The sequence below is a fragment of the Hetaerina americana genome, unplaced genomic scaffold (assembly GCF_022747635.1).
Source record: "Hetaerina americana unplaced genomic scaffold, ioHetAmer1.1.p SCAF_9, whole genome shotgun sequence".
Taxonomy (NCBI): domain Eukaryota; kingdom Metazoa; phylum Arthropoda; class Insecta; order Odonata; family Calopterygidae; genus Hetaerina; species Hetaerina americana.
The window spans coordinates 19,027,122-19,041,934 of record NW_027287538.1 but is presented as its reverse complement, the minus strand read 5'-3'; the positions used below and the strand labels follow the sequence as shown (position 1 = coordinate 19,041,934).

Here is a 14,813-nt window from a genome sequence, read left to right as displayed (position 1 = left end):
CAAGGTGATCGATAGAAACCCGAGATATAGGAAAAGCGAGAGGGCCCTTCTGTTATTTGACGGTGAGACAAAGGAAGATTAGCGTCGGAAGTTAGTTAGTAAATTTTACTCCACCTCGAAAAACCGGAATATACGAAAATTAATGCAATTTCTGAAAACCTGGCCTGCATTGTGTGGCCCGAAAACAGCTGTAGAACCGTTTTAGCGCGCAGGAAAAGATGTGAGAAGGAATAAGGAAACTGAACTCATTGCTCTGAGATAGCAAGTCTCACAGTCCACTGCACAAATATTCATTAAGTCACCAGGTCATGTGCCGTTTCATAGCGCGAAATCATTCATACACATATGATAGCATAAATGATAAACGCTGATAAATTATTCCAGTTATTATGATAGCATTACGCGTATATTAAATGAAATTGTATAGCATATTGTGTAACCTTATATGATATACCTTTTACAATATGTAATTGCTATTTAAGTTAATAATATTTATTTATCATAGAATTTTTCAGAGACTCATTTGCATTAAAAATGGTTGTGGCTGCTAAAATAATGTTTAATATAGTCCGGCAAGGAATTCCTCAGGCGAGGCGAGAAGGCAGGACACGACCCTCGTAGCTGAAAATGGAACCATTTATCTATTGTCGATGTATCGACTCTTTGACGATATTTGCATATGGAAAGAATACTACATATTTAAAAAACAACCGCAGTCATCCGCCCGAAGTTTAGTTTGATGGTTGAAGTGGGTATAGCTCAGATGTCCTAGACTGCGTGTGAAATTCACTTATAAACGGGTAACAAGGGGGACCTAATCGTTTCCGTGTACCACCTGTGGTTTCCCAGAAGGTATAGATCTGGTTATCAAAAAATCACACAGTATGGATTAAGCTAAGGGTACCCAGAGGAGACACTCGGAATCGAACTCAAGTCCTCCAATTACTTACACTGCGCCCTAACCCCTGGACTACTATGCTACCTGAACCGATATACTTATCGAGGGCCGATCACTACCGTTGATGACGATATTGAAATATGTTTTCAATATGGGGCTCGATTATCGAAATATCTGATACTTTCCATGTTATGGTCTATAAAAGTTGTCGTTATGGGGAATGTTTTTGATACGACGAAGTTGAGGACATTTCCCACGTGGACTTGAGCGTCGATATTGTTCCATACAACCGAGATGATCGATTTCACTCGATAATGCAGAAGTATATCACAGTGTTGATGTTTGTCATAACCTCTAAAATTATTATTTTTCTGCGATCGATATTGCAAAATAAAAATCCTATAGTTTTAGCCACAGAAGCATCACTCAGAAATGAGCATGGGATTTTCTAGTCTGGATGCTCTTAACGTTCTATACTCTGGGTTACTACGCTGCTTACTTGCCGTTGCAGGCATCATACAGGCTTGTGTAATCGTGTCTAAAAATGAGAGAGAATCAAAAAAAAATCTTGCGTAAGACTCAGAAGGAAAGGTCTTGGGAAATGGTACTTGTAGTGTCTTTTCGAAAAGGGAGACTTGCCCTTAGTCATCAGCCTGGAGATTTGTTGTGATGTAATAAAATAAAATGAAACCTTTGCAGCTAACTTGATACCGATGGCGTATTGAGTGCGAATTCAATTGTCTCCGCTATTTGAGTATTTCGGTTAGTGTTTCCGCGGCAAGGAAAATAATTCAGGACAGTTGCTTTAAGGATGAGGAAAGGATTCAGGAAATTTACACGTGTTATGATTACATAATTCGAAAGTATTTTTTAATATATACACGATATTCATAACACTGTGTAATCACGTGAATATTTAATATATGCTAAGCATGCTACTTTTCCGGAGTTGGATCGGAATTTTCTAGGAACAGAAAGCAGTACTTTGGCCCTTTCATTGATTATTTACTGTTATTTGCAGAAAAAATAACGCCAATGGTTATCAACGTGATGGGTATTAGAAAATAACTGCAGGATCACAATTCAGTGACATTAGGTGCACAGAAATTATGAAAATTACAATAATTTAAAAATTCAGGGTATTTGGACATTGTTTTTAAATCAGTGCATCACAGTAATCAACCCGAAGGTCGGTTTGGTAGGTGTGAGTAGATCCCACTCAGTACTAAGCCCAACGGCATATGAAATTCACACCAACTCCTCTCTCTGTGCCGCCAATGGTTTCCAATGAAGTTCTTGTACCCAAAAAATCACACAATTTTGGTGGACCTGAAGATGCCTTTGAGGCATCCCCGGGAATCGAATGCGAGCCCTCCGTTCAGTAGCTGAGTGCTCCAACTACTCGACTACCGTAACCCCTTGAATCAGTATAGGACGTTTCTATTGATGCTGGAAATCGAGACAACTCTGTTTTTTTCAGGGTTATGGTAATCCCAACTGCGGTGGCAATCCTGGCCGTGAACCACATAATGGATAGGGTAGCAAACCATTTTTTACTTGCGTTACAAACAGAATAGGTTCCACATGATTCAATTGCTAGCAATTCCAAAAATGAAATACTACACCGTCTAAATGAGTTTAAATGGCGCATTACTTCCATCTCTATGCCGAGTAATACATCACATTTTGGAATGTTTTATGAGGAATCAGACAGACTTCACCATGAGATTTCTTCCACGTAATTTCTACGGAAATTACTGGCCACCATAAAGTTTATGACTTAGATACGTGAAACAATTTCAAAATATGCATTTACTCCTGATGTTTCTGCGAAAAAATGTCCTCCACGGTTGACTTTAAGTGAAATTCTCGACAAAAAGTCCTTTGTACGAATTTTTGGCTTTGCCGATAACGTAAATCATTGAAAATATACTCATCTTAGCCAGACAATGCTCGCTAGGCTACTATAGGCAAAAATTAATGAGAGAACGTGGAAATTTCGGAAAGCAAAACCAGGGTGGTTGATCATCTCTTACCTTTAACTTATTAATAATAATACTTTATTACTCCAAAGTCAACTCATGTGACCCAAATATCTTGCATGGCATAAAGAGGTACGTTCAGGAACTCCTGATGGTAGCTCACCTATTTTAAGAGCTTATATCAATCAAAGTATTGATTATGCACAGCTAGCATTACAGTATCCGCGCGTCTATGTACATCAATACATATGTAAACCATTGTTCCAGAATGTTCGCGTTGGAATAGTAAACGTTCTCTGTTTATTTTCACACTTGGCCTAATAAAATACGGCCATGGCTTGTGTCATATTCAAGGTTGGCAATGATTCGTACAAATTATCGAAACATCAATACATATGTAAACCATTGTTCCAAAATGTTGGCGTTGGAATAATACGCGTCTCTGTTGATTTTCCCACTTGGCCTAATAAAATACGGCCATGGCTTGTGTCATACTCTAGGTTGGCAATGATACGTACATATTATCGAAATCATTTTCGGTGGTATTTAAGCAAAGTATTACATTGAGTTTCATACTTTTAATATGGACATTTACGAATGTATTATTGCGGCGTCTCAAACCATCCCGTGGGGACACAACTCGCCGAATCGTGTATTCATTCATTCTCTAAGTCCCATTCAGCTAAAGTTTTTTTTTCAGAATAATACCACCGTTTGAGAGGGACTGTCAGGTTCACTATCGTTCGCCGATTTCTCGCGGAATAAAAATATACCCGGCCGAGGTGAGTGGAACGCTTGTGTCTTGTTCCAATTCCCGTCCGATCCCTTCCGCCTCTTGCTCCCCCCACCCCTCCTCCCGCCCTCCGTTCCTTTGAAGATGGCGCTTCACACCGAGATCCCCGGAGTGGAGCTGTGGATAGCAGCCAAGTGAGATATTTATACACAATATAGCGGAGGTTGTCTCTCAGGGCTGGTTCGCACCTCGCCGTCCAGTAGTAGCGAGAGTTTTTTTTTTTAAATACTGCTTTGTTTCTAATGATTTTGACGCCGGATTCCTGAAATGGTGGATTTCCAGTTCGCAACAGGCTTAAGACGCTATGGACGCGTGGTTCTAACCTCCATTCAATATTTATTTCGTATCGTTAATGCCCTAGAACTTGCAAGAAAGACTCCATTAGATTTAAAATGAAAACCTTGAAGTAATTTTTAAACAATGTAAACGTATAAATTAATTTGACCAAATAAGCCTTGAATTTGTGAAATTCCATCTCAATGCGGGAAGTAAATGAAATAAATTAGCTGTTATAATTTTTCTATAATGCACGACGCGTGTATTCACCCTTAAACGTCATAACGCATGATGACGTTCAAGTATCGTATGCGTCATCATGTGTTATGACGTGTAAACGTCATCAAATTAGATGACGGTGCATAAATTTCGAATCGCGTTCCGTGCTTAATTTGAGTTGTGAAATATTACTTAATGGAGTTATCTTTCCACATTAAGGCTATAGAGGAGTGGCGAAATAATTGTGCTGCACGGATGTGCTGCGAAGCATCAAACATTTTAATAAAAGTACATTGTTTAAGAGGAAAGTGTGCACCAAGGAAGTCACGGATGGATTGTGCTGGAGAGTCACTCAAGGCGATGAATATTAGAAGTCTCAGGAAGAGGAAAAATTTAGATGAATGTGGCGTAGGCACAGAAAATATGCGAGTAAAGGAGCATGTCTTGTGGAATATTTTTTTTCAGAATTATTTTGATTATGATAGCCACAAAAGTGAGAGACGTGAGGGGTTTGTCTCAATTATTATTTATATTACATTGATTTCCCATATGATACCCTTAGTCTATCACAATAAGCACGTGTAACTGTTCAAGTCATTCCTTTGGTGATTTTTTCCATCGCGCAGACAAACAAAAACACTACAATTTCGCAATTTAATTTTATTCCCCATCTGATTGACTACGGTTTCACTATTATATGGCTTCATCATTTCATGTGATCTATTCATTTTTCTGAACAAGAAACGTGCCTTTGGTAACACTTTTAGATCAGTCATTAAATAAATTCACAGGTTCATAATGTTGGTAGGTGCAAACTTCTATAGTTTCCTTTCGATACCTAAAGTTGCCGAATTAACGTAGAAACCTGGGTTGACAGTGGAACAATAACAGTGGAACAGTAAATGGTTATTAACAGTGGAACAATAAATTGTTATTTTCCACGAATCGATCATGTTCACCTTCCACAACTTCACGTCTGAATTCATAAAATTGATTACTAATAGAGGAATTCGGATATACATGCACGTTAGTAGTAAAAAATGTTTCAATCCAAAATTAATTTTTTTATTCTCTGCCTCTGAATCTCAACTCAGGTATCAAAAGAGTCGTTTTGAGACTTTTCGCTTTATCATGGCAGTTTTAAAAAATCGGCTGACCTATTTAAAGACCTCTTATGTCACGAATGAAACTTCTCTTGGCCTGATCACCTTTGTCGAGTGAGTAATCTAAATGGAGTTCTACAAGGGATAGATAGCATCATTCCCTAGCTTTTTAAATTCCTGCAATGAAAACCCTATCGAATTAACTACTATTTATATGCCATAAAACGCATTTTTTAAATCATTTACCTGATAATAAAACGTAGGTGGACATGCTAAGAAAATCTTGTGGCAATGATTTCTCCGAAATACTAAAATCTAGTCAGGCACTTAAAATCTGACCCGAGTGAATACGTGCACGGAATTATCGCATGGGATTTTTTCTTTCAAAACAGCACGAACTTCAGTGAATGGCTCTTACCGAAGTATAGAATTTTCTTAAGACTTTCCATCAAAGTATTGAGTATCCTCGATTGTTAAGTAAAGGAGTTACTCCACCAAAAAGGAGTTTGCTGAAAATATTAGAGGAACAAAGTGCGGGGATAATCTTTGAAAAAGTCTACATACTCTTCTGTTTAACTTTCCATATCCTGTTTAGAGTGGATGCAATATGTGTTGGATATGGATTAACGTGCGTTGCCGAGGAGAACGCTGAGATGTAGTATGCCCAGAAACGCCAACCCGTGAGATGTTATTTTAAATTTATTTTTCGAACTTATCCATTGTTCTCCAGTATTCTTGTCTCCGCGACCAATCTGCTTGCATCTCAATCTGCAATCTGCATAAGGATTTTTTAGATGATGAAAAAGAAGATCATTAAGTCATGGAATGGACAAAATACGAGGGTCATCCGGAAAGTAGTACCCGTTCGTGCCGCATGAAGTGCTGACGACGCGAGTAGCCGCTGGACGAGGTCAGATAGCTTCAGTGGCTTGTCTGCCTTCTCTGAGCCAAGTTGCGTGACGCTAGCATTGCCTGTGTTGTTTCTGTGATTGTTTACAATGTTTAAAAAAATTGAGAACGCCGCCAGTTGTGAAGTGAGGGCAGTGATTAAATTCCTCAATGCAAGAAACGTTCGCCCATGTGATATTCATCGCCAATTAAAGGAGGTGTATGGAGACAATGTAATGGACGAGTCGTCTGTTCGGCGGTGGTGTCGCAACTTCAACATGGGGAGGGGGAACACACACGACGATGAGCGTTCGGAGAGACCGTCTGTCATTACAGACCAACTGGTGAGCTCAGTTGACGAATTCGTGAGGAACGATCGGCGCGTCACAATTGATGACATCTGTGAGCATTTTCCCAATGTTTCTCGAACAATTGTTCATGAAATTGTTAAACACCATCTGCATTATGCAAAAATTTGTGCAAGATGGGTCCCTCGCGTATCTCAATGAGCTGGCGGCGAAGGACTATGCAGCAGGAATACAGAAACTTGTCACACGTTATGACAAATGCCTTAATTTGCTTGGAGATTATGTTGAGAAGTAGTTTAAAGTATCCTCTTTCAAATAAAATTTTTTATGTTTGTTAATATTTACTTTTGTGTCTTTATTTCACGAACGGGTACTACTTTCCGGATGACCCTCGTACCTCTTGATATGCGGTTCAATCGAGGGTGACTCCTGACCCTAATACGCGGAATCGTTATGATTTCAGAGACATGGAAATGAGCCCTTTCTCTCTTTTACAAATTTCGCAAAATTTTTCGATCAACATCTACAAGATTTAAAGGGATTAACGATTTATATTTTGAAAACATTTCCCTGCTGTCTTAGAGATAATTAGCGTTCTGGCTGGAGTGACTTCCTGAATTGTTATGAAGTGAACTTGGGATACCCCGTGATCTATATGCGCACGCGACCTATGAGAATGCATAAGCCTTGGGGACTAGAGCGTGAAAGGTCAGAAGGATGCCCGGCTAATCTGATCTCTTTACTCAGGGTATTAAAAGAATTCGGTGTGCTCTTGATGCGTGGGATTTTTTCATGCGTGACTTTTCGTGTAGACTGTTTGATGCTGCAGTTTGAGGGATAGGTTTCCTTTTACTGGGTTCTTCCCAATTTCCGCTATTAAAATTGGGTATAAAATTGACTACTTTCTACTCTTTGGTTATCGTTCTATCCCTTGAATTCTTAAGTATTACTTACGCATAAGGGACAGGTTATGACGATGGATTCTTATTGTCAGGGGCAGGAATCAACGGAGCTAGAGAGAATGTAACACGCTGACTTCACAGTAAAAGTAGACAATCCTGGAGCGGTACAGGAGTAATTGGACACAATGTTTATATCAAGTAACTTGAGGAATATAACAGGGGAAAGCAATAAAAACATTGCTAAAATATATTTTTTTGGAAGGTAAAACAATTAGAGAGGTGTTACATTTTGGCTCTGACGCATTATTCCAAATATCTATGGCATTTCATTGTAAACTTAAATTATGATCAACTTATAAATTAAATGATGCCAAAAACATTTTTCCTGTCCCACATTCCCAATAAAATACATACTCGTGCTAAATATCTATGCTAAACATTGCAAGGTCAGTACTCAACTGTCGTTAAATAATTATTTGACAGGTCGGATTTCTCAAGCAGGAAAAGCAGGTAATTTCTTATTTGGAGATGAATATGGGCGTATGAAAGGAAGTGGAGCACGAGGAGCCATGTGAGAAGAATCTTATCTAGGAATATTTAATAAAATCAGAACTTGAAAAAATGAATCGAGGATATGGAAAAAACATTGGACATAATACAGTGAACTAATTACTTAGAGTATTAAAAATAATTTGGGCTGATTGTAGGTATTCTAAAGAATAGGTACATCATTTTCTCATTTTAAAAAATAACAAGTATCCATCATACGGTTTGTCTTTGTCTTTGCCGGGAATTGTATATTAGAGAATTATCTCAATATCTATAACCGAGATGGGGCTCGAACCCACGACGTTTATTTAGGAATAAAATATATTGGTCACCACATTAATCCAGCTGTAACGTTTATCATTAGTAAATTGATTTAAATGAATGGATGAAGAAAAAATAAGTCGTTTTCTTGCAATTTTACATGTTAAATTTGGTTAATGCTTAGGTCCAGGCAAGGAAACGAAAGTTAATTTTATGGCATGGTTTAGCCATTCTAACATTTTGAGCTATGGTGAGGTTTCATTTTAAATCGAGCATCACGAATAAAGTGAGAATATAATATATTCTATTGTTTCAGGCTTCACTTCGTGGAAGTATTTAATATCCATACTAAAAAGAAAGACTCGTACTTTTCCACAGATTTTATTATACGGTACAACGCGTTTCACCGAATTGCGGCATCATCAGGTACCTGATGATGCCGCAGGTCGGTGAAACGCGTTGTGTACCGTATAATGAAATCTGTGGAAAAGTACGAGTCTTTCTTTTTAGTATAGATGAGAATATAATGGTCATAAACATTTATCTAGTATGTCACAAATGGTCAAATACTCTTAACCAGATACCTACTTATACTATTGTATCAGCTGTCACCATATTGATGAAAGCAACTTAACAGCACCTTTTTAATGATAAAAATAAAACACTTGACCATTCATATACTCTTATAGTGAATATCACTCGTAAAGTCGCGCGTACAATAAGTAAAGATATCAGTCCTGCCGACACACTTCCTTGGGGGATATTGACTTTTAATTTTTATGATTAACTTTTATTGGTTTTTGTTTTTTGAACTCTGTCATTTATACAATCTCTGATCCATGCTATAATAATGCCTCCCAATCCATATGAATGCAATATTTTGGAAATGCATCTCCATTTGCAGTTTCATGTACTCTTTTGTGATATAAATACTCATGACTATTTGCCCATTGCTTGGATTCCTTCTCCATCTGCAAAAAAAATGGTTGTGTTGCAACTTCTTTATTGATACAGGGTGCGTTCCGATATTTATGCAATTATTTTGTTAAATTAATTTATCGAGCAGATTTGTATAAACACTTAAAATTCTTCAAAACACTGTTCTTGGGCATCTAAAAATTTTTTCCAGCTACTCTGCCATGACAGGTACGCACCCTGGAAGACGTCTTCAGGGATCTCTCGCAAGATCATCGTCACGGCTGATTGAATCTCTTCTGTAGACGAAAAAGGGGTTCCTTTCAGAGCTGCCTTAATTCGAGGGAAAAAAATGAAGTTGCTGGGGCAACGTCAGGACTATAGGGGGGTGGGGCAGCGTTGGCACCTGATATTTGGCCGGGAACTCGTGGACTCGTAGCGCGTTGTTGCAAGGCGCAATGTCGTGATGGAGTTGCCAGGTAGCGGAGATGTCTTTTCTCGTCTTGATGACCCTATTTAGGAGTCTTTCCAGCACATCCACGTAGTAGGATGCGTCCTTGAGGAAGATGACTCCTCATGGACCACTCCTGTACTGTCGGAAAAGACAATGAGCTTTTGTTTTCACTTTTGATTTGGTCATTCTTGCCTTTTTGGACGGCTTGTTCGTCATGAACCTCTTCCCGGCCCTCCTTAAAGGCCTTTAACCACCTCGAAACTTGTGAATACGACAGAGCAGAATCATCGTAAGCTCCGTGTATCATTTTGTTAGTTTCCTCACGAGATTTTTTCAGTTTCGCATAAAACGTAGCAATCGCGTAACGTTGCTCGGTCATCGACTCCTATTTTTTTGTGACAAGGTCGGCAGGTAGAGGTTTACAATAACTGGCGTCCTGCCGCTTCCACAGATTAGAGAGTGCCGAAACCAGTTTCGCGGAAAAGCTTAGCCTCCTATCTACCTACTACAAGTGATTTGACCCCACTCCAATCAATAGGAGCGGCGCGGGAAATTTAATTGCATTACTTTTGGAACGCACCCTGTATATGTATTTTATAAAGCTATCTATTGAGCATACAACATATTATTATCCTATACAGTTATTAAGGATAAATCTTTGTTTTCTACCAATGAAGTGCACTGTTCTGCTAATATTTCTTTAAGCAATATTGGTTTTTATATTATCTGGGTGTGCATAATTTAAAAAAAATTAAAATATCTTTCTATGGCCATACGTAGAAATATATATGGAGTCAGAAATTTAATTTAGTTTCCTTTGGCATTTCATTAATACCGAAATCATAATTATTCTCCTAAGTGATTATAATGTGCTCTCCTCAGTGTCTTCCACACACTTTGTTATGTATTTATTAATTTATTTCCAAGTTCCATGTCATGTTCTATATTTTTCTCATAATTGAATAATATTTTATTATTATTTCTTTTGTTGTTGAACGTATGACTGAAAAGTAGCTTCTTGAGAGTTCCCTGAATATTTTTTGAATCGTATTTGTCAAAACCCTGTTCATAATACTCTTTATCTTTCCTGCTCTAATCAGTACCGTATATTTATTTCTACTTTTCCTCTATGTCATTCTCTTCTCTATGGTAGCTTAGCATTTATTCCTTTTTTTCTGATTTATTTTTTAACATACTGACACTTTCCTATTATTAGTCATTCATGTTTTTTTTTAAACTAGATAATCTTCTTAGAAAATATTTTTTGTCTTTTCCTATGACTGTATTATACATGTACATATTAATATTTACCCTGTCTGTACATTGTCACAGTTTACAGCCCACAATTTTTTTCTCCTCAAATTTCCTTTGATCCATTCATCAATTTAATTTTCTGCATGCGTTTGGAATTTATTTATCATTTATTATCTTTCTGTTTCTTTAAAAACATTTGGGGATATAATTGTTTCATGATTTGCAAGTTCATAAATATGAGAAACATTCTCTGATCTAAACTAAAGACCTCCAAACTTCTCTCGATGATAACATTCTTTGACTGAATGTTTCTAGAATAGTTTGGTGGAATGTGTCATCGACTCAAGAGGACACATTTTCAAAGCATTTCTCCATGTTTTTTCACGTCTTTATTAGGAGGAAAATTATTGATCAAAACAGATATGCAATATATGTCATAACTAATTTATATTTGGCCATGAAATGATATGCAAGAACGAGATAAGCGGGGTTGTGTTAACTTTCACCTCAACTAGAGTTTCGAATATTGAATGACCCAATATATGAACGGTTATTTAAGTAATTTTTATCATCAAACCTATACGACGATATAACTAACCTTTGAAAGTATTCAGGGCTTCCTTTCAGACGTATATACCTTTGCTTCCGTTGGCACACACAATTGAATCGTGGCGATACTTGTAGGTGTGCACATTGCCACATGTCATCCTCTCCGTTTCTGACGTTTGCCTAAAAACGGTGACGCCATAATCAGTCCACATATATATAATTAAGATATATGGAAGACACTTCGGATGGGGTGTGAGAGGCCATAGGGCCTGCCAGCCGTTGAATACCGACGCAATGAATGTTTTCACCTGTAATCCAGTTCTGGTAACCGCTTTCAAGAATTTTGGATGCGATAGTGCTATTATATCTTGCCTCTTCGTACAAACAAATTATCTTTAGACGTCCTTCTCCGAGGCTTTTGCACGACTGTGTCTTGATGCGGTCAAACGGGATACCGCGCTGTCGCTCGCGTGTTTTGTTTTCTGAGGCGTTGACACTGGGAACGTCGGAGGTGGTTGCGATCACTGGTTTTTGTGAGAAACAAGTCTCGCCGCTCTGGAGTGGCTTTCACTCCTCACAGACTATGAGCCACCCCAAATATTGGTGGCCTTTTAATATGACCGGGCGGCTGCGTAGTCCTTTCTCTCTCTCTATGATCGTAAATTACATGAACTCAGCTGAGTATTTTCGGTCGGTTTTTGGTAATCCGCTCGCTCAGGTTAAATTAAACGAGTGCGGTGCACAAGGTTTATTCCTCCGGCCCTACCCTTCGATCACGCGAAGTTGGCGGCGTTATAAAACAACGGGACTGGAGTCATTGACCTCACGGAACGCGCCGGGAAAAAGAAGTCAAAACATATATAATCGACTAATATCTACTCTCAGTTTTTTTCAGAAAAAGGGGAAATTAGCGCGTAATCATCTCGTCTTTTCTTCGAGGTCAAATGAATCCATTCTTTGGAGTTGTTGTTGAAATATTGAGGATTCTCGGGTGGATTTTCGTGGCGAAGAAAATAAATTGAAAATATAAATAACAATAGAAAAATTGAAATGTATGAAAATATGAAATGTTACTCGGGATTTGAAAGAATTTACGTAATAGACAATGAAGCATTCAGTTTAAGGTGAACCGGCTGCTCATTTAATTCATTAAAGGTGTGGACATTTTCTAGAGATTTATAGGATTTTAAAGGAGAACATGATAAATTTAATGGATACTAGAAATATAAAAGATATCATAACAAATGGTAACTTAGCAACATAGTAGATAACTATTCAGCGGTTTCCATGGGATTTGGAAACTAGAATAAGGAGCATATCCATGATCTGTACCCTTTTAGATGGCTGACAGATGCGATATATTCGTGATATTAAACCACAGTTCTTAAATCCAAAGGGCGGTTTGATAGGTGAGGGTGGATCTCACCCAGTACTAAGCTCAAAAGGCTTGTGAGATTCACACATAAGGGTAGGGGGGATAGTTCCTTTCCTTATGCCACCAATGGTTTCTTAGAAGGAAGAGCTGGCACCCGAAAAATATTATACAGCTTGGCTGAAGCTGAGATGCCCAGAGACGTCCCTGGGAACGGAACCCAGATCCGACAGGTAGTATACTAGCGCTCAATCCACTGGAGTACCACGCTCTCCTTTCGAGAAATAATGGACGTAATTATGAATTGATTTCGGCATTTTAAATATATTTTTTTGCATGCTAAAATTTTAAATGACCTGGAAATATACACGTGAAGTATAAACGATCTGTTAAAATTGTATATATCATTGATCTAGAATATGAAAACGTAGTGCTATTTGAAAATAATGGAATACCTTTGGCGAGAAAGAGATGGAATTCGATATAAATATATTCACATTGGTCGTAATTGATTTGAAGCTAGACATCAGGGGAAAACAACACAACATAAAGTGACTTAAAAAATATATACGAGAATATTATGACAAAATAGTAGGCATTCTGAGGATAGAATTTCAAGGCTCATTCTTCGGGTTAATTCTCCGGTGGTGGGTTTAATACGCACAAGCCTAAAGCAGATAACCTAGTTGGTGTCGCGCTGTCGAGAGGTTATGCGTGCATTTATTTTCAGTCCTTCTTATCAACCTCTGTCTGACCAGAAACTGCCGAATTGCATTTTCTCGAAAACTTACCATCCGTGAGCAGCGAGAGTGATAGACTATTTTTACTGCGGATATGATCATATGACAAATTAATTATGACAAATTCAATGACAAATTAATACAAATCATATGATACAAAATAAAATCATATGAACGAGGTGAAATGAATGAAAATACTCATGCAAGGGAACTCAGGCTAATTCAATTTGAAGTGAATACGCGCGTAGAACATGCTTGATTATATTAGGCCTAATATAAGCAGTGTATGATCCAGTTGGATTAGGATAGATTTTTGACGATCCATGGCTCTGCACACGAGTGACTCTAAAGTCTTAAGTGAAATTGTACAAAATATTATGGTACTCATTTCTAAGCATCACAATAACTCAGTTATTAGCTCTGTTTACTTTCTAACACTTGTAATTTCACTCAAAATGCCCATTCTTCCCTCCCCTACACCTCGCTTTCTCAGTATTCTCCCCTATACATCACCGTATTTGTATTCTCCCCAATAACACCTTATTCAGCATTTCATTGCCTCTCAGTATCCTTTTAATCCACTTGTCCTTTCATCTTTGAATTTTGATCAGCAACGTTTCCTCTAAACCTGTCGCACCTTGAACTTCGTTGGTTTTCCTTTCTGTCCATTTCATCTTCTCTATTCTCCCTACTCTCACACCGATGTCCACAAAAGATCTCCAAACTACGCTCATCTTGCTGCCACAACGACCAAGTTTCTGAACGGTACAGAACTATGCTTAATATCTACGTTTTCACCTACCTATTCTTTACGTGCTTACTTAAGATGCCTGCTATCTACTCCTAACTCCTTTTAAAAGCTTCAATGCAGTTTTCTTTTAATGTATCATTTTCTCTCGTCTATCCTTATCCAAAACACTTCTTGTGTAGTTGAACTTTTTTACCTTGTTCTACGAGTAGTCTCGTAGTTAATGGCCCCCAAACTGTAATGTTTACCTTGGACTTCCTATTTGTTGACAGTCTCATTACTAACGTGTTGTCATGATTGATTCTTATTCCATACCTATCCCTAAACCAATGCATTAATGTTAATTATATTAAGAATTGAAGCAAAGATTTACCGCCTTAATTTATAAATTTATTTAGTTTAATTTCTCTAATTTTATACTTAAAATTTCTATATTCCCAATTAATTATCCCTTAAGAGGAGGAGAAGGCTTTGAATTGGTAGTAACCTGAAAGAGATAAGGCGATAAGAAGAATATTTAGGACGGCAATCATGCGCGGAATCTTCAGATGAGTCCCTAAAACCAGGCATTCCGCATTGTACTCAAGCTGTTGCGGTAATCG

General features: G+C 37.9%; 1 protein-coding gene across 1 annotated transcript in view; it reads left to right on the top strand.

Moving 5' to 3' along the window:
• The window catches only part of LOC139699089 (vasopressin V2 receptor-like), a 197,603-nt gene that overhangs the window by 27,425 nt on the left and 155,365 nt on the right, over positions 1 to 14,813 (top strand). The gene's annotated exons all lie outside the window — the stretch shown is intronic.